This window comes from Ovis canadensis, chromosome 15 (assembly GCF_042477335.2).
Source record: "Ovis canadensis isolate MfBH-ARS-UI-01 breed Bighorn chromosome 15, ARS-UI_OviCan_v2, whole genome shotgun sequence".
NCBI lineage: Eukaryota > Metazoa > Chordata > Mammalia > Artiodactyla > Bovidae > Ovis > Ovis canadensis.
In genome coordinates, this window is record NC_091259.1 from 88,024,426 (window position 1) to 88,051,407 (window position 26,982).

At 50.0% G+C, this 26,982-nt stretch overlaps 1 long non-coding RNA gene across 1 annotated transcript; it reads right to left on the reverse strand.

Annotated features, from left to right (window-relative positions):
* On the reverse strand, window positions 1-25,365 carry LOC138420780 (uncharacterized). Its single transcript, XR_011249310.1, has 3 exons — window positions 25,002-25,365; window positions 3,111-3,300; window positions 1-2,251 (listed from the first exon to the last, which is right to left on the reverse strand). It is a non-coding gene; the product is annotated as an uncharacterized lncRNA (long non-coding RNA).
* Window positions 25,366-26,982: the final 1,617 nt, after the last annotated feature.

A 26,982-nucleotide genomic window follows, 5' to 3' on the forward strand; every position in this document is an offset into this window, starting at 1 on the left:
TTTTTTTTCTACTTCTTTAATGTTGTACCAATACCTATATAAGATGGTGAATATTCACTAAGCTTTTATGCCATATCTGCTGTGCTTAGTCCATCAAGAAGAAGGCTGCTCTCGTCTGTCATGAGCCGTCAGGAGGTCAAGAGCTTTGAGAAGATGGCCACTCTCATCTGCCCGGTGAGCCTTCGGGCAGTCGGAGGTTCAAGAAGATGGCCGCTCTCATCTGTCGTGAGCCATCGGGAAGTCAGAGCTTTGAAAAGATGGGCGTTCTCGTCTGTCATGAGCCGTTGGGAAGTCAGAGCTTTGAGAAGATGGCTGCTCTCATCTGTCGAGAGCCGTCGGGCGGTCAGAGGTTCAAGAAGAAGGCCGCGCTCGTCTGTCGTGAGCCGTCAGGAGGTCAAGAGCTTTGAGAAGGTGGCCGCTCTCGTCTGTCGTGAGCTGTCGGGAGTTCAGAGGTTCAAGAAGATGGCCGCTCTCGTCTGTCGTGAGCCGTCAGGAGGTCAAGAGCTTTGAGAAGGTGGCTGCTCTCGTCCGTCGTGAGCCGTTGGGCGGTCAGAGTTTCAAGAAGAAGGCCGCTCTCGTCTGTCGTGAGCCGTCAGGAGGTCAAGAGCTTTGAGAAGGTGGCTGCTCTCGTCTGTCGTGAGCTGTCAGGAGGTCAAGAGCTTTGAGAAGGTGGCTGCTCTCGTCTGTCGTGAGCTGTCGGGCGGTCAGAGCTTTGAGAAGGTGGCCGCTCTCGTCTGTCGTGAGCTGTCGGGAGTTCAGAGGTTCAAGAGGATGGCCGCTCTCGTCTGTCGTGAGCCGTCAGGAGGTCAAGAGCTTTGAGAAGGTGGCCGCTCTCGTCCGTCGTGACCCGTTGGGCGGTCAGAGTTTCAAGAAGAAGGCCGCTCTCGTCTGTCATGAGCTGTCGGGAGTTCAGAGGTTCAAGAAGATGGCCGCTCTCGTCTGTCGTGAGCTGTCAGGAGGCCAAGAGCTTTGAGAAGGTGGCTGCTCTCGTCTGTCGTGAGCCGTCGGGCGGTCAGAGCTTTGAGAAGGTGGCCGCTCTCATCTGTCGTGAGCTGTCGGGAGTTCAGAGGTTCAAGAGGATGGCCGCTCTCGTCTGCAGGTGAACGGGAAGACAGAGGCCTGAGGAGAACAGTGCGGGTCAGAAGCACCGTCGTGGACCTGACACAAGGGCTGCTGGGAAGGCTGACTCCCCTCCCCTGTGGCTCGTGGCGGTCCTCACACAATTCAAGGGCTTCCCGAGCACAGGAGCTTCTTAGGGGCGGAGGGAAGTGGTGATTCAGCCAAGGAGCAATGGACAAGCTTACTCAGACCTGGCTCGCCGCGAGTGGGCAGGTGCCCAACGGGAGGGGGAGTTCAGAGTGGAAAGCAGAGGCGGGACACCCTGATGGTCCATCCCCCAGGACGCTGCACTTCTTAGGGGAGAGCAGGTACATGTACGTAGGTGTGGCTGAACCCCTTCACTGGGCTCCTGAAACCAGCACAACATTGTTAATCGGCTACACCCCAGTACAAAATAAACAGTTCAAAAATGAAAGACTCTGCACTTCCAGGGCAAGGGGTGAGGGTTCGATCCCTGACCAGGAAACTAAGCTCCCACATGCCGGGTGCTGAAGCCAAAAAGTAAATTAATGAAGCATTTTTTAAAAAGGAGAGGAAGAGGAGAGGAAAGTGCTAGCCACCTGGAATGTGCTGGACCAGTGGGCACCCACACACAGGACAGCATCCGGGCCAGCTGCCCTGAAGGTAGCTCCATGCTTGGCCAGCGGCTTCACTGCCCTGTCTTGAAATTCTTAATAACTTTTGAACACGGGGCTCCACATCTTCATTTTGCAATCAGTTCCGTTCAGTCACTCAGTCATTTGCAACTCCCATGGACTGCAGCACGTCAGGCCTCCCTGTCCATCACCAACTCCCAGAGTCCACCCAAACTCATGTCCATCAAGTAGGTGATGCCATCCAACCATCTCATCCTGTTTACCCCTTCTCCCCCCACCTTCAATCTTGCCCAGCATCAGGGTCTTTTCTGATGAATCAGTTCTTCACATCAGGTGGCCAAAGTATTGGAGTTTCAGCTTCAGCATCAGTCCTTCCAGTGAATATTCAGAACTGATTTCTTTTAGGATGGACTGGTTGGATCTCCATGCAGTCCAAGGGACTCTCAAGAGTCTTCTCCAACACCACAGTTCAAAGGCATCAATTCTTCGGAGCTCAGCTTTCTTCATAGTCCAACTCTCACATCCAGACATGACTACTGGAAAAACCATAGCCTTGACTAGACAGACCTTTGTTGGCAAAGTAATGTCGCTGCTTTTTAATATGCTGTCTAGGTTGGTCATTTTGCAATGGGCCCCCAAATTATCCTACCCCCTAAAGAAAACTCACCCATCCAGATCTGGGCCCAGAACAGCTTCCCTGGCCTAAAAAATGACTTCTGTATAGCTAGAGGGAAAGATTATAAAGCTTAGACTTAGGTTAACTCAAGAAAGAATTCTCCGATCAGACCACCTATCTCCCTACTATCTATGCATCTCCTTATCTCCCTAGCCTACCTACCCTTATTTCACACAAAATTTCAGGGAGGACCTGGGCTAATGTTGCTGTTCAGAAACATCTACTGCTGGCTTTCTGGGAGGGGAGAATTGTGCCCTCCCACCCCACTGACATCTGGCTGGGTCACAGGGTTTGCTTTGGTCAAGGAAATGTGTCACTTCTAGGCAGAAACTGTTAGACCCAGAATGTGGTTTACCATGCATTACTTTTCTTCTATTATAAGAGTAGTAATGTCCGTAACATAGGGCTGCCCCATCAGCTGATTTGGGAGCGAAGACCCATAAGGTAATGCTACAGCGGGCTTCCCAGGTGGCATTAGCGGTAAAGAACCTGCCTGACAATGCAGGAGACGAGGCGTGAGTTCTGTCCCTGTGTCAGGGAGATCCCCTGGAGCAGGGCACAGCAACCCACTCCAGTATTCTTGCCTGGAGAATCCCATGGACAGAGGAGCCTGCTGGGCTACAGTCCATTGCATCACACAAAGTTAGACACAACTGAAGCAACTTAACACACAATGTTATAGCGGGCTTCCCAGGCGGCATTAGCGGTAAAGAACCTACCTGACAATGGGTCCGATCCCTGGTTCGGGACGATCCCCTGGAGGAGGGAATGGCAACCCTCTCCAGTATTCTTGCCTGGAGAATCCCATGAACAGAAGAGTCTGCCGGCTGCAGTCTGTGAGGTTGCAAAGAATCCGACACGACAGTGCGCGTGTGTGCACACACACACACAATGCTATGGTGACTGAAACTGTGAAATTACCGAGAGATGAATCTCTGTTGCTCGAAGCCACTGGAATTCTAAGCGTATTTGTTACTGTAACATAATCAATTTACCCAGACTAACACAGAACAGCCTATTTTCCAGGACCACATCAACTTAAAATCAGCAAATCTTGAGATCCTAGATAGCTTTTCTCTGACCTCTAGAACCTGACCAAACACATATGTATTTGCTGAATTCACAGTTGGAGAATCCTGTTTCCTCAGCATAATACCCAGACTCCTCTGTCTGGGTTCAGAACCCTCCACGATCAGTCTACACAGCGTCATCTCCCACTACCCCCAGAACAGCTAAACTTGCTCACTCATCTCCACATGCTTTTCATTCTTGTGTGCCTTCATTCTTTGACCCAATACACAGCGGTCCCCACTCCTTCCTGGGGATTGTGCAAGTGCAGAAATGTTCATCAGTCCTGGTCTCCCCGTCCTGGAGATTCTCAGAGTCCCAGACTTCGGTCACACCACTTCTCTCTGCTCAGAGCATCATTTCCACCCCCTACTGCTGATTTCAGTGACTAACCATCCTTCCAGACACAACTCAGACCCTACTTCCTTCTGCTAACCTGCCCCTTAACCCACCTGCTCCAGAGCACCCTGCCCCTCCTCTCAATTCCTGCACCAGTCACGTTCTCACAAATAACTTGGCAGTTAGCTATATCCTGCCTGGTGGTCTGTCTCTGCTGTGTTTTGCAGAGCTAGCTAAGTCTCATTATTAAAAGATTTGTGTATTTTGTCTTGTCCTTAAATAGGCACACAGAAACATCACATTGCTTGCTAAAGACTCATTGTCAAGACTTAGTTATCTTACATGACCTAAGTTCAACCAACTTTTGACCTAGAAACATGGCAGTCTCCTGTGGTTCGACCTGATCTAGTCTGAAACATGATCCGTTGGCTCTGGAGGGCTGGCTCTGGAGCAGAGCATACACGACCTGTCCACACCAGGGTGCCACTCACTGCCTCTTCTGCTCTGGTCTGAAACCTGCAAGTCCCAGCTTGCCGTGACATCCATCTGCCTCAGAGGGTGTCAGTGGGTGTTAGGGGAGAGCACACTACTGGAACATCAGCTTCTTTCAAGCTCCTGACCAAGCCCTGCCGTCTTATCTTGCGCTAGGAATATTTCCCAAGTTGCAGCAGAAAGAAAGGGAAAACCGAAAAGGAGGGCAGATCAGGTTTTGCTGACCATCTGCAGCGTGCAGGCGTTGTGTGGATGCATGCACACTTACTCCTCCAGGACCACCTTTAAAAGTGAGTGTCCCGGGATTTCCAGAAAAGAAAACAGGCTCAGAGACAGAAAGAGCCAAGTTCACGGTCACTCAGCAGCGAGCACTAGTGTGCCCTTGTCCGTGACGCCCATGCAGCCCGTCTAATGGGTGTTCTCCGAGATGGTTGCCACCATCTCGCCTACCCCTTAGTGCTGCCTTGCTTGGGTGCGGTCTCCATCTCGCTGGCGCAGAGCCAGGCCCCCCCACAAGACTTTGAGCCTCGCCTCTGGCATCAGGGCAGGGCAGGCAGAGAAGTGCTTCCATGGGGCACCCCGGTCATCCTGCGCAGCCTGGCGGACTTGGCACAACTGAGCCGGAAACGTGATGCTCCCGCGGGGCCGCTGAATAATCAGAAGCAGTGTGGCCTGAGCGTTAACCACTCTCATTTTAAAGATGATTATTCACACTTATTTCAGCTAATTAAGCCTTGAGAGCCAGCCAGCTCAGCTTCCAACTCAGAGAGGGAGTGCAGGAGCTTGTCTCCAGCTCTTCTCTTGGGGGGTAGGGGGTGGGGGTGGAGATGGAGGGTTGGGGGGGTTGGGAAGCAGCCATAGCTGGTGGTTTGTAAGGATCAGGGGTGCGGGGGACTAGACAAGGGCACCCAGCCTCCCCCCAGCACCTCCCATCAGGGAGAAACAGGAGGTCTAGTCCCTCCCATGGAAGATGGACCTTTGTCCTCTCTGGGGAGCGGACAGCCTGCCCCTGTGGGTCCAGCAAGGAAGAGTCGGTGGCTTGAAACTTGGGGTGAAAGCCAGGAGCAGTGAGTCGCAGCCTCAGCAACCAGGCTCAGCAGCCGTGAGAATCGGCAGCATCTCCTTTCTCTCGGCGGCAAGCTGTCTGAAACTCAGCTTCAGCGCATCAGTTAGGAGGCACTGCAGCCTAGTTGCTGGGCCCACATGGCACAGTACCCATGTGCCCACACGGGTAATAAGAGCTGGTTTCATTTTAATTAACTAAAATCCAATTAGGGACTTCTCTGGTGGGCCAGTGGGTAAGAGTCCTTGCTTCCACCGCACCAGGTGTGGGTTCCATCCCTGGTTGGGGAACTAAGATCCCAAAAGCCTAAAAAAAAAAAATATTAGATTCAAATTTCAGTTTCTCCGTCACACTAGCTACATGTCAGCGTTCTGGAGGACTGCTGTAGTGAACAGGGCAGCTCTGAGACATCTCCATCCTCACAGAATCTTCTACAGGACAGCTCTGCCCTCTGATGAAAGGTATGAGCACCCACGTTTGACTCTTGAATGCAAGCTGTGGCACCACCCCTTAGTGATAATCTTTCTCGCCTACAAAATAGGGGATCATAGCGCCCAGCTCATAGAGTTCTTGTGAAGACTAAATGAGAAATAGATGGAATACACTTAGAAGAATGCCAGATAATGGTGAGCATTTAAATGTTAGCTTTTATTATGTCTGTGGGGGCGTATATTCCCACTGACGTGAGTCTTTAATTTTACAAAGCGATTTCACAATCGCTCCCTCATTTGCGTCTCACAACGGCTCTGTGAGGCAGGCACGGGGCATGAAGAGCCAGCTGAGCCGTTTTACAGACAGGCACACCGAGACCCAGAGGTTACCCAACCTTTCAAATGGCTGGCAGAACTGGGACCTGCGCCGGGTTGATAACTCAGCTGCTAACATCTGTGATTCTTTCCTGCCTGATGGCCTGAAACAGCCTGAAATGTCAGATTTCAGCCTCAGCCTAATCCCGTGAAACAGGAACATTCCTGCCACTTTAAGAGTGAGGCTGTAAGAGGGAAGCCATCCTAACGCTCACTGGCAGGCACACAGCACTGACTCTGGGGCAGGCACCGTCATAAATGCGAATCTCATCTCCACAACAACCCCGTGCAGGTAGGGACACTGAGGAGTAACAAGGCAGGTGAAGCTCAGAGAGGGTAAGTAACTTTCACAAAGTCACACAGCCAGGAGTCAGGCCGTGGAAGCGGAAGCAGCCTGTCCGCGGCCTGGTTAGAGATCTCAGGCTTTGCTCACCCGCCCCCAGTACAGGTGGGGGACAAAGCCCCCGTCCCCGGGGCCTCTGTCTTTCTCTGTCCCCCGCGTCCAAGGAGAGTGCAGGCGGCTCTCCCGGCCTCGAGGGGCAGGGCAATGACTCGGAGCCCCGGTGCTCTCCGTCCGTTCACCGTGCCCCCAGGTCTACCGACTGCGCGGCTTGAACTACGCGGATGTATTTTCTCAGCCTGGGAGCCTCAAAATCCAAGATCGAGCTGTCCACGGGGTCAGCGCCTCCTCAGCGCTGGGAGAGAAGGGCTTACTTCAGGCAGGCCTCTCTCCTCGGCTCACAGACGCCAATCTGTGTCTTCACAGGGCCTTCCCTCTGCAGGTTTCAAAATCCTCATTTCCTCTTCTCATGAGGACGCCAGACATATTGGGTTAGTGTCCACTCTACTGGGCTTCCCAGGGGGCGCTCGTGGTAAAGAACTCTGCCCGCCAAGGCAGGAGACATAGGAGAAAAGGTTTGATCCCTGGGTTGGGAAGATCCCCTGGAGGAGGGCCTGGCAACCCACTCCAGTATCCTTGCCCAGAGAATCCCATGGACAGAGGAGCCTGGCGGGCTGCAGTCCATGGGGTCACCCAGACTCAGACACGACTAAAGTGACTCAGCATTCTTGCACACACGTCCACCCGACCTCATTTTCACTTTAATGACCCCCTTAAAGACCCCGATCTCAAAACACCATCACATTCTGAGGCCCAGGGGTTAGGACTCTAACACAGGAATTTAGGAGCGAGAGAACCCAGTTCCACCAGAACTTGCGCGTCTCTGTGCTCGCTGCGTGACCTGGAGGAGCCTAGGGGAGCAGGGCTGCAGGGAGCAGGTGAACAAGGGGCGGGGCCCAGAAGGAAAGCGAACATTCTTAGAACCAAGGGACAGCTCCAGTCACAGCTCACCAAGGATGAGGGGATGGGACCCACGGGGAGGAGACGGTAATTGCTGCCCACCTTCTCTGTGCCAGGCCCTTTAACGCGTCATCTCAGCCCCCCGAGCGAGCCTGCAGGGTGGGGTTTTTTGGGTGGTTTTGTTTTGGCCGCGCTAGGCCTTAGCTATACCATGCAGGATCTTTTTTTTTTTTTTCCAGTTGCAGCATGTAAGATCTAGTTCTCTGACCAGGGATCGAACCCAGATCCCCTGCGTTGGGGACGCAGAGTCTTAGCCATCGGACCACCAGGGAAGTCTAGGCAAGTGAGTGTTGTTATCCCAACAACATCATTTTATAGATGAAGAAAACAATACTCACGGTGACTAGGAAGAAAAAAAAAAATGTGAGTGAGAAAGCCATGGAGTTAAGAATCATGGGTCCTAACTTGTCAGTAAAACAGCCAAATCCTTTGTTCTGTTTGTTTGGTTATTTCGCTCCTTCCCACCGCAGACGCTGCGAGGATGTCTCCCCTTCCACCAAGGATCCATTCCACTGGATCTTAGTTCACTCCTGCTGCTCCTTCAACTACACGCTCGTGTTTCCTCTTTGGAGGAGCCTCCCCTAAATCCCAAAGTTCTTTGGTTATTTGTTCTCAGGCACCATGACCCTCCTACCCTTAGACCTTATTCTGGGAAGTCGAGTCGCCCTGTTTCCACTACACAGTCAGCTCCTCGAGGTCAAGGACCGTGTCTGTTTATAAATATCTGCGTGTGTATTCCCAGCGTGAGCACACGTATTTATAACACACACATATATAACATGTAGCAGATACTCGTCGATACCTGTTCAGGGACTTCCCTGGCGAGTCAGTGCCTAAGATGCCGTGTTCCCAACACAGGTCACGGAACTAGACCCACATGGCACAGCTAAGACTTGGTGCAGCTGAATAAATAAATAAGCCATTGAAATGAATGAGTATTACATCCTCTCCACAGCCTTAATTAACACCATCGCCCCTCTGAGATCCAAGCTTCCTTTCTCCAGTTAGTCCCTATGACAGTTAATTTTTATCTCAGCGCAACTTACAATGAGCTATGCTAGTTATCTTTGTCCCTCTTTCTAGATCATGTCTCTTTGAAGATAAAACCCAGGTCATATTCCTTTTTTTATGCCAGGAGCCCAGCCCATAAGCTGCTGCAGAGTAGGCAACCCATTGTGAATGGAGAGGAAGTTAGGAGAGTGAAAATGCATTCTGGTGGAGAGATATCCCCCATCACTAGTGTTCAGAGAGCCATGTATGTATTTTAGAGAACCAGTATATCAATCAAGACTCTTAAATCACTGAAAAATTCATTCAGCCTTCAGGTACGGTTTGATCCAGGAGCTCACACACAATAGCATCAGGATGTGGCCTCTGTCCTTCTCTCAACACTACATTTTGCTGGGTTAGCCTTGGGGAGAGTTTCTCCCTATACTTAAAAGCTTCCAGAAGTTCCAGGCTCATATTCTCCCAGCCATGAGCCCAGTGAAAAGAGAGATTCTATTGCCCCACAATTCAAACAAAAGTTCAGAAACCAAATCCCATCTGACCAATCGGGTCACCCCTGAACCAAGCACAATGGTCCAAAAGAAGTAATGCTGGAATCAGTCAGGTTCAGGTCACTTGCCCAGCTCTGGAGCTGGAGCCAGCTCTGCTGAGCCTGTGGGTTTAGAGCGGCTCGGTAACCAGGAGACAGGGCAAAAAAGACCCACTATGTTCATTCTGACTAATGTTTACAACTCAGCTCTATGCACACCAATTGTTTTCACTCTTCCCTTGGGGGAGTCACAGCTCCTGACCCTCCTATGAGGCTGTGAGCTGTGTGGCTGCAGATGGTGGTACTTCCCCTTCTCCTTGCCTCTGAGATGTAACTTCAGTGAAGCACCTCCCAGCTTCGTACCATCCTGCTCTCCTTACACCAGCCCAGAAACCGGTGGACTGCAAGCCAGAGGCCCTCAGCTGTGGAGCCCCGAGGTGGACAGTCTCCCACCCCTCCCCATGCAGCTCTTCGCACAGGGGAGAACTCACCCCCAGGAGAGGCGCTTAGCCTTGATGCTGGCTTCCTGTTGCTGCCCTTTCCACCAAGACGTCACTGCCTTTGGCTCCCTTCCAGATATTTCTGTTTTTCTAGCTCCTACTAAGGAGGCAGCAGAATCATAAGAGAGTTTCTCCAATAATCCCCAGTAATTTCAGGCTTTAACTCCCTGTTGGTTAGAGACACCCTTGCAAAATCCAGAGAGTGATTTTTTAAAATTTTGTTGAGATCACTGCACAGATGGATGGATGGACGGATGTGTGGAAATATGGATGGAACGCAGGCTGGATGACTCAGTTCTAGGTGCCTTCAGGACACTCTATCTCCACGTCTTTTCCTACTTACCACCTTAGGCTCCAGATTCCTGTAAGACTAAGCACCCTTATCTTTGTCCTGCGATCGGTTCACATTCCTCCCTTGTAACAATGACTGATATTTACCATGGCTAATTATTACCAGGCACTGAGTTAGGTGCTCTCAGAATCTTTATCCATCTCCAGGGGCTGATTGGGGAGCTGTTACTGTCTCTGCTTTTGTCTTAAATTTATGGTTTTAAGGAAACCAAGATTTAGCAGTAACTTGTCCAAGACACAAAGCCAGGACTCCACACACATGACTTTAACTAAGTTGTACGGCCTTGTGTGTGAGGAAATCTCAGCTCCATCCACACCATTGTTTTCATTCTTCCTTTAACACGGCGTATCTTACTCACGGGGCCTTGCCTGGAGTAGTATTTTCCCTCCCCCCCGCCCCAGGCACACTGATAGCAGAAAATACATTTGTCGGGGCCATGCCAGGCTACGTTGCTTACCAAATGAGTCCAGCCTCAGTGGTTCATCACAACAAAATGTATTTATTAGAGGTGGCTTCCAGCAGAGGGAAAAAGAGATGGAAGGGGAACACGGGAACTTAACTGCCTCAGTCTGGAAGGAATACGTGTCCTTTCTGCTTACATTTCATTGGCCCAGACCAATTAGCGTGTGGACATTTGATAAACATATTCTATCTCTGCCCCGAAGAACCACACAGCTCCTGCCAAGCGGCGAGAAAAAAAAGCCAAGACAACCAGCTCAGCCCACCAGTGCAGATGGAGTGAGGGCATGAGGACCAAGATTCGAGAAGGAGGTTGGGAAGTAGGCAGCGGTGGGTCCGAGTTAAGGCTTGACCAAGTACAGCAAGCCCCAAACTCCAGTGTTTGGGCGGGGCCCCATTGCTATTGTCTTCAATATTGCTCTGAAATGAGTGAGCCAATGCTGAACTTCTTGGCTAAGACTCGGAACTCTTGTTATCTAGATTTGGGGCTGCTAATTACAGGATTTGACCTGAATTAAGGGAACAATGTAATAAGGATAACAATTCCTGACTTCTCAGACTTTAGCGATTACAAAGCGTTCTCACAGCCATAATCTCATCTGACCCTCGCAATAACCCTATGACGTAGGTGTGTTATCTCCATTGTAGGGTAAGGAAATTTGTAGGGAGATGATGTCATGGACCAAAATCACACAAAACCTGAGCGTGCGAGGGTAGTTCTCAGGGCCAGTTTCCTGAACCCGTGCTCAGGGGAGCTTCTACAGCTCAACCGCCTCCCAGGCAAACTTCTATGGAAACTGACAATGTGAAAATGAACATCAGCAGGGTTTGGTTTCAGGAGCCTGGTGGCTCTTGAATTTGAGAAGGAAGAGTTTCGGCGTGCAAGAGTTGAAGGCAGACAGCCTGCGTTTGAATCCTGCCGCCTGCGGTCTGAAGGAGGGTTGGCGAGTCCACCCATCCAGGCTCACTTCCCTCATTTGGAAAACAATGATGAAACTGTGCCTAACCTATAAGGCCATGGTGAGGACTTAAGGACATAACAAACAGAAAATGCTTCGTACAATGTCCGTCTAGTCAAGGCTATGGTTTTCCCAGTGGTCATGTATGGATGTGAGTTGGACTATAAAGAAAGCTGAGCACCGAAGAACTGATGCTTTTGAACTGTGGTGTTGGAGAAGACTCTTGAGGGTCCCTTGGACTGCAAGGAGACCCAACCAGTCCATCCTAATGGAGATCAGTCCTGAATATTCATTGGAAGGACTGATGCTGAAGCTGAAGCTCCAATACTTTGGCCACCTGACGCGAAGAACTGCCTCATGGGAAAAGACCCTGATGCTGCGGAAGACTGAAGGTGGGAGGAGAAGGGGATGACAGAGCATGAGATGGTTGGATGGCATCACTGACAGGATGGACATGAGTTGGAGCAAGCTCTGGGAGTTGGTGACGGGCAGGGAAGCCTGGCGTGCTGCAGTCCATGAGGTCGCAAACAGTTGGACACGACTGAGCGACTGAGCTGAACTGAGTACAATGCCTGGCTCAATGTGCAGCTGCTGCCGCTGCTGCTAAGTCTCTTCAGTCGTGTCCGACTCTGTGTGACCCATAGACGGCAGCCCACCAGGCTCCCCTGTCCCTGGGACTCTCCAGGCAAGGGCACTGGAGCGGGTTGCCATTTCCTTCTCCAACGCAGGAAAGTGAAAAGTGAAAGGGAAGTCGCTCAGTCGTGCAGCCCACCAAGCTCCTGCATCCATGGGGTTTTCCAGGCAAGAGTACTGAAGTGGGGTGCCATTGCTCAATGTGAGAGCCTAATAAATATTGGGTGCTACTGCTGAGATCCTTCTTGGAGACAAAATGAGGGCCCTAAGCCCCTTCCTTGCTCCCCAGGGCATGATGGTGCCTACCAGGCTACATTCCTGGCTTCAATCACAGAAAAATCTGAGCCCTAAGCAGCTGTCTGCAAAAAAACGAATGTTCTTTCCTTTTCTGTTGTTGTTGTTTTTGTTTACACCACTTTATTGAGGTACACTTGGCACATAAAATGCTGTACGTATTTAGTTTTTACAGCTTGCTGAGTTTGGAGGTAAGTGTATACCCATGATCTAAGGGACTAGATCTGATAGACAGATTGCCTGATGAACTACACACGGAGGTTCGTGACATTGTACAGGAGACAGAGATCAAGACCATCCCCGTGGAAAAAAAATGCAAAAAAGCAAAATGGCTGTCTGCGGAGGCCTTACAAATAGCTGTGAAAAGAGGAGAAGAGAAAAGCAAAGGAGAAAAGGAAAGATATAAGCATCTGAATGCAGAGTGCCAAAGAATAGAAAGGAGAGATAAGAAAGCCTTCCTCAGCGATCAATGCAAAGGAATAGAGGAAAACAACAGAATGGGAAAGACTAGAGATCTCTTCAAGAAAATTAGAGATACCCAGGGAACATTTCATGCAAAGATGGGCTCGAGAAAGGACAGACATGGTATGGACCTAACAGAAGCAGAAGATATTAAGAAGAGGTGGCAAGAATACACAGAAGAACTATACAAAAAAGATCTTCACGACCAAGATAATCATGATGGTGTGATCACTCACTGCCGGGGGCCAGCGTGAGGAACTCCGCCCATGGCAAAGGTCATGAGGAAGGAGGCTTGGCATACGCAAAGGCGTGATCAAGCCTCAGGAAACCCCCTGTTCCCGAGCATCTAACCCCAAAACCAGAGTCTGTTTTATGCTCTCACCTACACCTCTGACTTTACGGGGGGCTCTCCCCCATAACCGTTTCTCTCGGAGAAGGAGTAAACGTGCAGCTCCAAGGCAATAAAAATTCCTGGGCGTGACAAGAGTGTTTCAGCTTAGGGACTCCTCTGAAGGTTATCTAGCCCGCCTGTATAGGTTCGTCTGGCCACATGTGATTGTTTACAGCCTCCAAATCTGAGAGGCATGAGATGTTTTAGACTTACTAAAGGCAAATTCTTTTGGGGAGTTAGAAATTATTAGTATAATGGGTTGGTTAGGAATTATATTGGTGAAGGGTTTTTCATTTGTTGTGTCAATAATTGCTGCTAATTCCCTGCTCTGGGTGGGACAACTCACCTGGAGCCAGACATCCTGGAATGTGAAGTCAAGTGGGCCTTAGGAAGCATCACTACGAACAAAGCTAGTGGAGGTGATGGAATTCCAGTGGAGCTATTTCAAATCCTGAAAGATGATGCTGTGAAAAGTGCTGCCCTCAATATGCTAGCAAATTTGGAAAACTCAGCAGTGGCCACAGGACTGGAAAAAGTCCGTTTTCATTCCAATCCCAAAGAAAGGTAATGCCAAAGAATGCTCAAACTACTGCACAATTGCACTCATCTCACATGCTAGTAAAGTAATGCTCAAAATTCTCCAAGCCAGGCTTCAGCAATACGTGAACCATGAACTTCCTGATGTTCTAGCTGGTTTTCGAAAAGGCAGAGGAACCAGAGATCAAATTGCCAACATCCACTGGATCATGGAAAAAGCAAGAAAGTTCCAGTAAAACATCTATTTCTGCTTGATTGACTATGCCAAAGCCTTTGACTGTGTGGATCACAGTAAACTGTGGAAAATTCTGAAAGAGATGGGAATACCAGATCACCTGACCTGCCTCTTGAGAAATGTGTATGCAGGTCAGGAAGCAACATGGAACAACAGACTGGTTCCAAATAGGAAAAGGAGTATGTCAAGGCTGTATATTGTCACTCTGATTATTTAACTTATATGCAGAGTACATCATGAGAAACACTGGGCTGGAAGAAGCACAAGCTGGATCAAGATTGCCAGGAGAAATATCAGTAACCCCAGATATGCAGATGACACTACCTTTATGGCAGAAAGTAAAGAGGAGCTAAAAAGCCTCAGGATGAAAGTGAAAGAGGAGAGTGAAGAAGTTGGCTTAAAGCTCAACATTCAGAAAACTAACATCATGGCATCCGGTCCCATCACTTCATGGGAAATAGATGGGGAAACAGTGGAAACAGTGTCAGACTTTATTTTGGGGGCTCCAAAATCACTGCAGATGGTGATTGCAGCCATGAGATTATAAGACGCCTACTCCTTGAAAGGAAAGTTATGACCAACCTAAACAGCATATTCAAAAGCAGAGACATTACTTTGCCGACTAAGGTCCGTCTAGTCAAGGCTATGGTTTTTCCTGTGGTCATGTATGGATGTGAGAGTTGGGCTCTGAAGAAGGCTGAGGGCCGAAGAATGGATGCTTTTGAACTGTGGTGTTGGAGAAGACTCTTGAGAGTTCCTTGGACTGCAAGGAGATCCAACCAGTCCATTCTGAAGGAGGTCAGTCCTGGGTGTTCATTGGAAGGACTGATGCTGTAGCTGAAACTCCAGTACTTTGGCCACCTCATGTGAAGAGTTGACTCATTGGAAAAGACCCTGATGCTGGGAGGGATTGGGGGCAGGAGGAGAAGGGAACGACAGAGGATGAGATGGCTGGATGGCATCACCAACTCGATGGTCAGGAGTTTGGATAAACTCCAGAAGTTGGTGATGGACAGGGAGGCCTGGTGTGCTGCAATTCATGGGGTCGCAAAGATTTGGACACGACTGAGTGACTGAACTGAACTGAACTGAACTGAACTGTGTGCCCATGAGACCATCACCATCACCTATACTGTGCCATCAGCATATCCATCCATTGCCTCCAAAGGTTTGCTCCTGCCCTCACCATTGTGTGTGTGATAAGAACACTTGATGACAGATCTACCCTCCTAGCAAGCTTTTAAGTCCACGACACAGAATTATTAACTGTAGACACACCGCCATCCAGTAGTCATTACTAATCTTGTATAGCCTGAACTCTGTACCTCTTGATTAACATCTGCTCGTTTCCCCACCAGCTCCGTCAACCACCAGTCCACTCTCTGCTGCTCTGAGTCGACTATTTTAGATTATTTATGTAAGTGATGTCATGTAGTATGTTTCTCCTGTGACTGGCTTATTTCACTGAGCATAAATGTCTATGTTGTTGCCAGTGGCAAGAGTTCCTTCTTTTTCACAGCTGAATAATATTCCATTGGTGAAGGATGGGGAAGTCTGGCATCTGCAGTCCCATGGGGTCGCCAACTGTCACACGTGGCTGAGAGGCTGAACAATAGCAAATGAGTGTTTCACGTCTTGGCTATTGTGAACAAGGCTGCAGTGAACAGGGGGTGCAGTCATCTCTTCTACACCCTGATTTCAGTTCCTTTGTCTGTATACCCACAAGTGGGACTGCTGAAAAATCGAGTAGCTCTATTTTTAATTTTTGGAGGAAACTCCATACTCTTCTCTTTGTCTCAGGATCAGCACTGGCCATAGCTGCCAATCCCTGGGTCTTCATCTCAGTTTTGCTGCCACTCAGACATACCCGGAGTAAAAGGCAAGTTTGGCCTTGGAGTATAAAATGAAGCAGCACAAAGGCTAACCCAACAACACAAGAGAAGGCTCTACACATGGACACCACCAGATGGTCAACACCGAAATCAGATTGATTACATTCTTTGCAGCCAAAGATGGAGAAGCTCTATACAGTCAACAAAAACAAGACTGGGAGCTGACTGTGGCTCAGATCATGAACTCCTTATTGCCAAAATCAGACTTAAATTGAAGAAAGTAAGGAAAACCACTAGACCACTCAGGTATGACCTCAATCAAACCCCTTACGACTATAAGGAAGTGGAAGTGAGAACTAGATTCATAGTTTCAAGGGATTAGATCTGATAGACAGAGTGTCTGAAGAATTATGGACAGAGGTTCATGACATCATACAGGAGGCAGTGACCAAAAGCATCCCCAGGAAAAAGAAATGCAAGAAGACAAAGTGGTTGTCTGAGGAAGCCTCACAAATAGCTGAGAAAGGAAGAGAAGCAAAAAGGAAAGACATCCCAACTGAATGCAGAGTTCCAGAGAACAGCAAGGAGAGATAAGAAGGCCTTCATAAGTGAACAAGGCAAAGAAATAAAGGAAAACAATAGAATGGGAAAGACTAGAGATCTCTTCAAGAAAATCAGAAATACCAAGGGAACATTTCATGCAAAGATGGGCTCAATAAAGGACAGAAACAGCAAGGAACTAACAGAAGCAGAAGAGATTAAGAAGTGGTGACAGGAATACATGGACGGACTAGACAAAAAGGTCTTAATGACCCAGATATTCACGATGGTGTGCTCACTCACCTAGAGCCAGACATCCTGGAGTATGAAGTCAAGTGGGCCTTAGGAAGCATCACTATGAACAAAGCAACTGGAGGTGATGGAATTCTAGGTGAGCTATTTCAGATCCTAAAAGACGATGCTGTTAAGGTGTTGCAGTCAATATGCCAGCAAATTTGGAAAACTCAGCAGTGGCCACAGGACTGGAAAAGTCGATTTTCATTCCAATCCCCAGGAAAGGCAGAGAATGTTCAAACAGTTGTGCTGATTTCGTTCACATGTTAGCAAGATAAGCTGAAAATCCTCAAGCTAGACTTCAGCAGTAGGTGAACTGTGAATTTGTAGTGTATAAGCTGGATTTTAAAAAGGCAGAGGAACCAGAGCCAACATCTGTTGGATCATCGAAAAAGCAAGGGAATTTCAGAAAAAAAAAAAATCTACTTCTGCCTCATTGACTACGCTAAAGTCTTTATCTGTGTGGACCACAACAAACTGTGCGGAAAATTCTTAAAGAGATGGGAATACCAGCCACCTTAGCTGTCTCCTAAGAAACCTGTATGCAGGACAAGAAGCAAACGTTAGAACTGGATATGGGACAATAGACCAGTTCAAAAGTGGGAAAGGAGTACATCAAGGCTGTATATTGTCACCCTGCTTATTTAACTTCTATGCAGAGTACATCATGCGAAATGCTGGGCTGGATGAATCACAAGATGGAATCAAGATTGCTGGGATAAATATCAACAACCTCAGATATGCAGATGATACACTGTAATGGCAGAAAGTGAAGAGGAACTAAAGCGCCTCTTCATGAGGGTGATGGAAGAGAGTGAAAAGATTGGCTTAAAACTCAACATTCAGGACTTCCAAGGGGCCCCAGGAGTTAAGATTCTGCCTAGTAATGCAGGGGACACTGGTTTGATCCCTGGTTGGGGACCTAAGATCCCACATGCCTTGGAGCAACGAGAGCCCATACATCTCAATGAAAGATTTCACGTAATGCAGTGAAGATACCAAGCGCCACAACTAAGACTTGACAGAGACGAATAAATACACACTTCTGTTTTTTAAACTCAACACTCAAAAGACTAAGATTATGGCATCCAGTCCCATCGCTTATGGCAAGGAAATGGGGGAAATGTGGAGACAGTGACAGATTTAACCTGGGGGGCTCCAAAATCACCGTGGACAGTGCCTGCAGCCATGAAAGCAAAAGGCGCTGGCTCCTTGGAAGGAAAGCTATGACCAACTTAGACAGAGTATTAAGATTTGCCGACAAAGATCCATAGAGTCAGAGTTATGGTTTTTTTCCAGTGGTCATGTATGGATGTGAGAGTTGGACCATAAAGAAAGCTGAGTGCTGAAGAATTGATGCTTTTGAACTGTGGTGTTGGAGAAGACTCTTGAGAGTCCCTTGGACTTCAAGGAGATCCAACCAGTCAATCCTAAAGGAGGTCAATCCTGAGTATTCATTGAAAGGACTGATGCTGAAGGTGAAATTCCAATACTTTGGCCACCTGATGCAAAGAGCCGACTCATTGGAAAAGACCCTGATGCTCGGAAAGATTGAAGGCAGGAGAAGAAGGAGGTGACAGAGGATGAGATGGTTGAATGGAGTCACGGATTCAATGGATAAGAGTTTGAGTAAACTCTGGGAGATAGTGAAGGACGGGGAATCCTGGCATGCTGCCGTTCATGGAGTCACAAAGGTGCACACAACTTCGCGAGTGAACAGCAGCAAACATAGGGGCCATTTCATGCCATGCCAGTGTTAATCTCAAAGCATTCCTTTCAGGACAGTGGTTCTCGAAAAGATAACGGGGACCGCAGGAGAGAGGAAAGCATATCTAACTTTCGGAGGCTTTTGAGGATTGAAAGAGTCCCACAAAGACTTCCCTGGTGGCCCAGTGCTTAGGACTCTGCGCTCTCAATCCAGGGGCCTGTGTCAGATCCTTGGTCAAGGAAGGAGATCCTGCATGCTGCAGCTGAGAGCTGGCACAATCAAATGAATAGAGCAGGTTTTTTAATTCTCTTTAAAAAAAAAAAGGAGAGTCCTACAGGTGCTTCTGACATGCACCTCCCCTCTATACCATATGAGACCCACTGATTTAAGCAAAGCTCAAGAAAAGAGAAATGAGAAGCAGGACGATCTCATCTGTTTTCACCAGCACCAGGAACGGATATTGTTTCCAAGAGGTATCAGCTCTGCCCCAGCAATGAAGCAATGTTTGGTTTCTGACGCAATTCTCCAGCCTGCAGACACAGGAGTGGGGAAGTTATGAAACGGCCTTTCCTAAAGACTCTTCCAAATCAGCCGAGATAAGGGCTCATATAGAGAATATGTAGAGCACATACCCAGTACCAAAAAGACGGATTGGAAAAGGGTCCGAAGAGACATTGCTCCAAAGAAAATATACCAAAGGTCAATATGCAAATGGAAGGCGACCATCATCATTACCCGTCAAGGAAATGCAAAGCCAAACTACAGACATACACCACTTCACACCCATGAGGACAGTTGGAATCAAAAAAAGTGTTGGTGAGGAGGCGGAGAAATCAGAACCTTCCTGCACGGCTGGTGGGGATGTAAAATGGTACAACTGCTTGGAAAACAGCCTGGCACTCCCCCTAAAGGTTAAACATCGAGTTACCGTGTAACCAGGCATTCCACTCCTGGGTATGTACCCAACAGAAATGAAAATATACGTCCACACAGAAATAAGTGCACAAATGAAACGGAAACTCAGCTTGAGTCTTGAACACACAGTCTTTTAACTGAGGTCACACACACACCTGGTCTCAGGACTCAGTGGAGCTCAGGTTCTTGATGTCTCATCGCAGAAAGGATTCAGTGGGAAACAAACTGAAGGTAAGAAGTGGATTTATTTAAAGAAAAACACACTCCACAAAGCCTGGATCTCAGAAGCTGAGAGAGGCGCCCGGGGATGAGGCTGTCAGCTTTATAGGACTGGGTAATTTCATAGACTAATGAGTGGGAGGAGTATTCCAGCTATTTGGGGGAAAGGGTAGGGATTTCCAGGAACTGGGCTACCGCGCACTTTTTGGCCTTTACTGTCAGACTGGCAGCTGACATGGTAGCCGTGGGTGTGTCATTTCGCTTGCTGCTGTGTCACAGTGAGCGCATACTGAGGCGCGAGGTCTCGGGGCACTCAGTTCGTCCACCGTCGTGGCCCTGTTTGGTTCTAATCAGTTCGTGTTGTGGCCTCAGGCTCTGTCACCCTGTCAGAGGTTGTGCCCTGGCCCCTTTCCCTCCTGTTTCACAAATATGTATAAAACCACCGTTCAGAACCACCGAAGAGTGAAAACAACCCAAGCTTATCAAAGAGAATGGAGTCTAGTCCTACAAGGAATATTACTCAGCAATAAAAAAGGAGAGGCACCTGCCGCAACCTGGATAAAACTTGAAAACATGCAAGGTAAAAGAAGCAGACACAAAAGAACACGTATGATTCCATTTATATGAAATGCCTACAAGAGACATGGCAATAGAGGCAGAAAGGAGACCCATGGTTGCCTGGGGCTCGGGGGGTCAGGGGAGGGCAGACAGTTGTGCCCAAGGGGTGCAATGTGTCTTTATGAGGTTACACAAATGTTCTAACCTGATGGAGTGTGCGTCACTCTGTGAACATCCTAAATGCCGTTGAATTGTACGCTTTAAGTGGGTGATTTGTATATGTAAATTGTATCTCAGTAAAGCTGTTAGAAATAATAATATCAGTCAGACTTCCTGGTACACCTGCTTGAAGCAAGCACAACTTCTAAGCACCTGCGTTCAGTCTAGGTCATGAAAAAAAAAAAAAATCAGGGCCTTCTGGAAGGCAGGACAGTTGTATTGCAGTGCAACCTTCTAGACCCGGAGGGCTCCTCAGTGGCTGCAGCCCGGCAGGGCCTGGCTGCCTGGGGCTGGAGGACGCACTGCAGTGGGCTGCCCACCACACCGCAAAGACAGCAACCCGGCTCTACTGACCTTGGACATGGCTGTGAGCCTGGGCGGGTCAGGAAGCCCTGCAAGGTCACGCGTGGGCTCCAGACCTGCGGGCACCTGCTCTGACGACGGAATTACAGAGTGAAAGGGGCGTGGGCACCCGCAACGGTCAGATCTGACTTGGCACCACACCGCTTCCCTTTACTAGTTCCGCGACCTTAGGGCTTTTCTTCGTCTGAAAAAATTCAATAATGATTCCTATCATATACCCTCCGCTCCTCCCCACTCCATTTCCTTTTGTTTGGCTGGGTTGGCATTTATGGAAGGCTTACTCTGCACCAAGCCGATGCTGTCCATGCACTGTTCTCTCGTTTAGTCTTCCCTGCAGTCCTGGACAAAACCAGGGCTATTTATTACTATGCCCTTTTTACAAAATTGGGGACTGGAGGCTCAGCGAGGTCAGACAGCTTCTCGGTTGTCACACAGCCAATAGGAGGGAGAGCCATTGTGCCACCTCTGCCTGTCTCTTTAAGTGCCAGCCTATGTTCCTTCCCACAACAAGGATGACATTCACAGTGTAGGTAATGAGCGTGACCCAGAGCTGCACTCTCAGAAAAGAGCTCCAAGAGCCGGGATACCGAAGTCCCGTTCCTGGAGCAGGGTCTCCACCCAGTGGCCACTAAGAGGACCCCTGGAGGTGGTGGAGTGGGGATGATGGCGCTCAAGAGACTCCCTGGAGACGGAAATCGGAACCCACTCCAATATCCTTGCCTGGAGAATCCCATGGACAGAGGAGCCTGGCGGGCTACCATCCATGGAGTCAAAGAGTCAAACACGACTGAGCGATGAACACTCTCCTCTCTTGAGCATTCTGCCTGGAGCTGTGTTCTGTGCTCTCTGTACACCTCAGAGATGGTCTGTACTCCCCCATATTCCACACATACCCCTCTTCAGGAGTTTCTGATAGGGAGGAATCACATCCTTCCTAGGAGAAGCCTTTGGCTTCTGGGGTGGGGAAAGCAGAGGATGAGTGGACAACTGGCCTAAAACCAGTAAGACTAGGTCTGAAGAGTGGGCCACAAGATGAGACCACAGCAGGGCTCTGAAGCAGCTGGCAGGCTCCGGAAAGCAGATTTTCTTGCCATTTCCCACCCAGGGAGAAGGCTAAACTCCACCTTCCCAAATCCAGCCACTTCTCACCTCGTATTCCAGTTATTATCAGGGTAACCAACAACTCCCAAACCTGGCAACTTAAGTTAATTATGCATTCCATGAGTCAGGGATCTGGGAAACAGGTCAGTCAGGGCGGTGACTTGTCTTTGTTCCATGACGACCAGGAGCTCAACGGGGCAGAAAAGGCAGAGGATGACGGACACCTGGGGGCTGCAACCCTCAGGGACCCGCTGACCCACCTGTTGGACGCCGGGCTGCACAGACTCCGAGCCAGACAGAGCACCCACGTGGTCTCCCCTGCGGCTTGCTTCCTCACCACACGGAGGGCTCGGATGGTGAGACTTCTTCCCTGGGGAGCCAGCACGCCAACCAGCAGCGTTCCAGCAAATCGGGCAGAAGCTGCCTCGTCTCTTATGCCTCACCTAGGAAATCCAGCGTTGCTCTCCACACTCTTTGGTCAAATCGGTCACAAGTCACCCAGATTCAAGGGCAGGGACACGTTGTCAGGAGAAATGCCAAGGAATTTGGGGGCCAAGTTCAGGGGCATATAAGGAAGAGACTGAGGAGGGTTTGCCCTGCTTCCTGCAGAATCCAGTGGGAGAATCTCTCAGATGTAATAACAAGTGTCAAAAGAAGCCAGAGGTGAAAGTGTACGTCCCCTATGATTCCCTTTATGTGATGTGTGTGCATGCTCAGGGGTCAGTCGTGGCTGACTCTTTGGGACTCCGTGTCTACTAGGCTCCTCTGCCCAGGGAATTCTCAGGCAAGAACGCTGGAGTGGGTCGTCATGCCCTTTTCCAGGGGATCTCCCTGACCCAGAGTTCAAACCTGCATCTCCTGCATTGGCAGGCGAATTTTTTACCACTGAGCCACCCAGAAAGCCCACTGATGGGCCTTCAAGGAGGAAACTAATCTACAGTCAGAATAGTGGTGACCTGCGGGTGGGCTGCAAAGGCTACCAGGGAGGGTGTCTTCTGGGCTCTGTAGGTTCTGTATCTTGATCTGAGTGGTGATTACACAAACTTATTCGTACTCATTCATCAAGACTCTGTGCTTAAAATTCATTAATCGAACACACTAGGTCAACAAACTTTTTTTTTTTCCTTTAATCACCCAGTGGAAGTATTCACCTCACCCTCCATCCCTGGCCAGCCAGCTTCCGGTGCCTCCCCAGTCCTGGGTGGGCGGTGGCGTAGAAAGGCCCTCAGTAGAGGCGGGTACCTGCTCCACGCCCTCAACCGGCCCTTCTGCCCTCATTTCCTTGTCTTTCAGGAATCCGAAAGCTAGTGGCGGAAGGGAAGGGCGGGCCCTCTTGTTAAGGAGGAGGAAGCGGGAAACGGTGGTGGAGGGATCTGAACGTGGGACCTCACACCTCCTGGGGGGGCCCACCCCTAGGATGGCCTACGCCCTCCAGGCAGAGATCCGCCCAGCTCCCCGTGGTTGGAGAGCAGGCCTGAGCGCTCATTGTCCACCGGGCTCTGCTTGGAGAGGTCCTCGTCCAACCCTGCCCTTCCAGATGGGACTTCCTGGACAGCAGGAAGGTTTCCTACAAGACAGGCATTTGGGGCTCCCGCAGCGGGCGGGGCGGGGCTCCCGCACGCCCAGGACCGGGGTGGGGTGGGGGGCTGGCCCCTCCTTGGGGCGGGGCCCCGATGACCAGTCCTGTGGGGGAGCGGTAGGCCTGTGAGATCGCACCCCGCCCAGAATTTCCAGGGCGCTGGGAACAGGAACAGATGAGCTACTTTCACTTTGCAGTTTAAGACCAGGTGCAGGCACCGCCGTCCTGTAAGGCAGAGCTTAACGCTGACAGCCAAGGCCTCTGCTGACACAGGTCTGTCCACGCCCACCCCCAGCGGTCCTCCGTGCTCCACAGGCAGCTCCTGTTCCCACGGCCTGAACCGTGCCCTCCGCCCCGAAGTCACAGGTAGAAACACCGGGGACTGAGACCGCGTTTGCAGACACCATCCTTAGAGATGGTGTCTGTGAAAACGAGGGCGTGTGGGCGGGGCCCCAAGCCGATACATTAGTGTCTTAACCTCCCTGGTGGTCCCCTGGCTAAGACTCCGCGCTCCCCACACAGGAGGCCCAGCATCAGCCCCCGGTCAGGGAACTAGATCCCGAACGCCTCAAGCCTTGGTGCCGCCAAATAAATAAATACATCTTTATAAGAAGAAGAAGATTTTAGGGCAGAGACACATGCAGAAGGGAGATCACGTGGAAGACACGGGCCGGTGGCCATCTAAGAGCCGTGGGCGGAGGCCTGCTGCTCAAGCTGCCTGGCACGGTGCTTTGCTATAGCGGCCAGGGCAGACTAGGCTCCCTTCGTCAGCGCCACACGCTTTCACCCTGGCTTTGCTCAGGCTGACCACCCCCGATCCACCCGCCTGGGGTGCTGTTCCTTCGCTCTTCCTGCCCCCCACCTGCCCCTGACAAGCTCCACCTTGCGCGCTTTGCTGAGTGGTCGACATTTCCCTTCAAGCTCCCCCAGGTCTGCACAGCACTCTGCCCTGCCTTGCGCTGTACCTAGTCGCCACTACAGTCTCTGTGACACCAGATTTCGGTGTATCTCCCATAGCCATCTCTCTTGACTCTGAGAGGCGGGCTATTCCTGACTCATGTCCACATCCCCAGCATGAGTAACAGATGGCCGGATAAACATCTGTCGGACTGCACTGCGTGGAGATGTCTGTGGAGTGCCTCAGCATAGCCCTGGCTGGGTCCCGGGCCCTTGGAGCTCATGACTTCCCATCCTGTGCCTCTGTCCTGCCCCCTGCACACACACTCACGGAAGACTTTAAAGTCAGAGGGATTACAGCGCCTGAGGGGCTTGCCGGGAGACACTAGTGGTAAAGAAGCCAACTGGCAGTGCAGGAGATGTAAAAGACATGGGTTCGACCCCTGGGTCGGGAAGATTCCCTGGAGGACGGCATGACAACCCACTCCAGTATCCTTGCCTGGAGAAAACTGTGGACAGAGGAGCCTGGCAGGCGACAGCCCCTGGGGTCGCATAGAGTCAGACACAGCTGGAGTGGTTAGCATGCACGCACGATCACGCAGGGTGCATATTCTAAACCAAGAGCCCCTGGGAGGGCAGTGCTTGACTCAAAGATACGGGTTGCTAATGATGACGATCCTGGCTGCCAGCGGCTGGAAACCAGCAGACTTGGGGGCGGAGGCTGCTTTCTCATCTTCCTAGAACCCCAGAGCTCGAGTCAATGACTCTTCCCCTGCTGGGTGCAATCATTCCCAAACTGGCTGTGAACCCAAGGAAGCGTGTGTGTCTGTGTGTCTGGAGAGAGACAAGAAGGGGTGGCTATGTGTGTATCTTGAAGTTATGAAGACCCCAGACTCACCCGCGTGGCGAAGCAAGGCTAAAAGCTTCTGGAACCCCAGAGAGAGCACAGCATTTGAAGTTCGGGCACCCCCGGGGTCTGAAGTCTCGCTCCTGCCCTGCCAGGAGATGAAAGGAGCCGACCCTTGGCTGAGAGCGCCCCTATCTTCCCCTTCTCCTGACCTCTCTTGCCCTGGTGCCGAGCCCGGAGCACAGAAGGCAACCTGTTCGGAGCCAGGCCGGCAGGGGTTAACAGGAGAAAGGCAGGTTGCTTCTCGAAAACAAAGGGCCCGGTCAATAGACGGGCTGCAGCAGCCATTCATCAGTGAGGGCAAAGTCTTCGCAGGGAGCTGCCAGCCGGCTTCTCTGAAACCTCTGAGGCTCCCAAGGCCCCTGTAGTGCGCCTGGGCTGGGGTCGATACCTGCTCGGAACACAGGGCTCCTCCTCTCTCTCCACCCCCTCCACCCCTTGGGGACAGACGCCAATCGCACGCTGGAAGAGCTGGATCTCCCGGGCATCCACCAGCTCCTTCTTAAGCTAGGGTCCTTGTTAGGAACTCAGCCATCTGTGAACTTGGAGTGAGGGGAAAAAATGTTCACTAAGCATTTAGTAATGCCAACCGAAGCGCAGCGTTTCTTTCTACAGTGAACACAGACATCAAACCACATAGAAGCAGGAGGACCCAGGGCTCTCTAGGACATAGCAATTATCAAAAGACTGAAAACCAGATTTGTGCCACGGTAACATACGTGTTTATTTGTTAATGCGGTAAACGAGATCTGGAGATGGGTCCAGGAACTACCGCAGTTTTGAGGTTGTGTATGAACAGTGGTTTGACGATTCTGCCACGACTGTAATGAGGCATGAAGACCCTTCACACCAGAGAAGTCTTCCCCGGTGGCTCAGACAGTAAAGAATCCGCCTGCAACGCAGGAGACCTGGGTGCAGTCCCTGGGTCGGGAAGATCCCCTGGAGGAGGGCATGGCAACCCACTCCAGTCTTCTTGCCTGGAGAATTCCATGGACAGGGGAGCCTGGCAGGCTACAGTCCCTGGGGTCACAGAGTCGGACACTGTTGAGCGACTCACTTTCACTTTCACACTGTAGAAATCTGATAAACACTGCCTCAGCAAGATGACCGGGTGAATACAGAGTGATAACTCGTATGCATAGCAGGCACCTTCTTGTTTTTAATTTTCATTATTTATTTTTGACTGTGCTGGGTAGCATGTTTCTTTGATATGATATCATAGGCATGGTGCTTTACTTCTTTTTTCTTTTTTAATGTTTATTTATTCGGCTGCACCAGGCCTTGGGTGCAGCATGCAGGGGCTCTAGTTCTCTGACCAGGGATCGAACTCAGGCCCCCCGTGTTGGGAGCTCATTGGACCACCAGGGAAATCCCCTGGCACCCTCTACCTCCTAAAAACCTGTAACTGCTGTCTAATCAGGAGAAAAACATCACACCAACTCAAGTTTAAAGGACATTCTGCAAGCACTCCTCAAAACTGCCAGGTCATCCAAAGTCAGGCAACTCTCAGAACCGTCACCGCCAAACAAAGCCTCAAGAAACAGGACAACAGAACGCAATGTGGGCTCCTGAGTCCTTGGAGCAGACAAGGAGTCTCAGCCAAAGACTAAGATTCATTTGCTGTAATCCAAGTACCACACTAATACCCGATATTAACACTAAGGAAAACTGGGTGGGGTTGAGAGGAACTCTGTGCTCCTTGCGCAGTTTTAATCTGCTCTGAAATAAAAACGGGTCTTTTTAAAAAATGGTATAGCTGGGTGGTAAAGGGACCGGCACTTTCTTCTTAATTGTATTGATACTTCTCTTGTATTTTCTAAGTGGTCTACCATAAATCTGTTTTGCTTTTCTCATCAGAAAAATCAAAAAACTTAAGTCTTTAAAAAAAAAAAAAAGGAAATTAATGAATGGGTGTTTGGCCCTTTGGAGACAGAGTGCCATAAAAAGGAAAGCAAAATTAGAGTCAGTCTTT